The sequence below is a fragment of the Ipomoea triloba genome, chromosome 16 (genome assembly GCF_003576645.1).
Source record: "Ipomoea triloba cultivar NCNSP0323 chromosome 16, ASM357664v1".
Lineage (NCBI taxonomy): Eukaryota > Viridiplantae > Streptophyta > Magnoliopsida > Solanales > Convolvulaceae > Ipomoea > Ipomoea triloba.
The window spans coordinates 14543045-14543859 of NC_044931.1; the positions used below are offsets into that span (position 1 = coordinate 14543045).

Here is an 815-nt window from a genome sequence, read left to right on the forward strand (position 1 = left end):
AAAAAAAAAGAATTTTACCTCCCCAGGTGGGATTTTAGGATTTACTTAATATTATGGAATTTGATTCCATTGACTCAAACTTTACTAAGTCAAAGATTGCATAATACTTGAGAATAATTTTTTCATCTTTTTTATTCTGTGGAAAGTTCGAATTTTCTGGCTACCAAACACACTCTGATTGGTTTCTTTGCAGGGAAGTGGACCTAAGTGGCCAATCTTAAGAAGGTGGGATGTGCCATGGAATTGGCAAACTATTTCACTTTCTTCACTTGCCTGTGGACTAAGGTGTATATTTAACCCCTGATTGAATCTTTAATTCTAACTTTAAGAAAAAGTTTATCTTTTTAAATCCACTTTTAAGTTATGCTCCACTCTTATTAGTGGGAAGGTACATAAATGTTTTTGTTGTGCCATTCACTTTTGGGAAAGACTAATTGATTCTCAGTCAGTTTTGTTCTGACAGGGCTAATAGAAACAGCAGCCATACAATATTTGGGAATTGAAGTTGACACATTAAGCTTGGATGAGAAATCAGAAATTTTGTTTCTTGACCAATCGTACGGGCTGTTTGTTTCAGTCTATGTTTTCGTTTGTTGTCAATTTGGTTAAGGTTTTTGGTTTTATCTCGATCCTTATTTATCTATGCAGTATTACAACTGTTGTTGTGCTTGGAGTTCTCTATACTCTCACCAAGTCGTCTCAGCCACTTCCTAATGAAATATATCGATATGGTAATTGCTTTATCGAACGTTTAACTGATCATAGTTATGTGATACATTATCAGTTATGGTGTGGGGGTTTTACTCCCAATGGTC

At 34.8% G+C, this 815-nt stretch overlaps 1 long non-coding RNA gene across 1 annotated transcript; it reads left to right on the forward strand.

The window, feature by feature from the left end:
- The first annotated feature begins 191 nt into the window (after positions 1 to 191).
- LOC116007804 lies at positions 192 to 738 on the forward strand. Its single transcript, XR_004095347.1, has 3 exons — positions 192 to 285; positions 450 to 557; positions 649 to 738. It is a non-coding gene; the product is annotated as an uncharacterized LOC116007804 (long non-coding RNA).
- Positions 739 to 815: the final 77 nt, after the last annotated feature.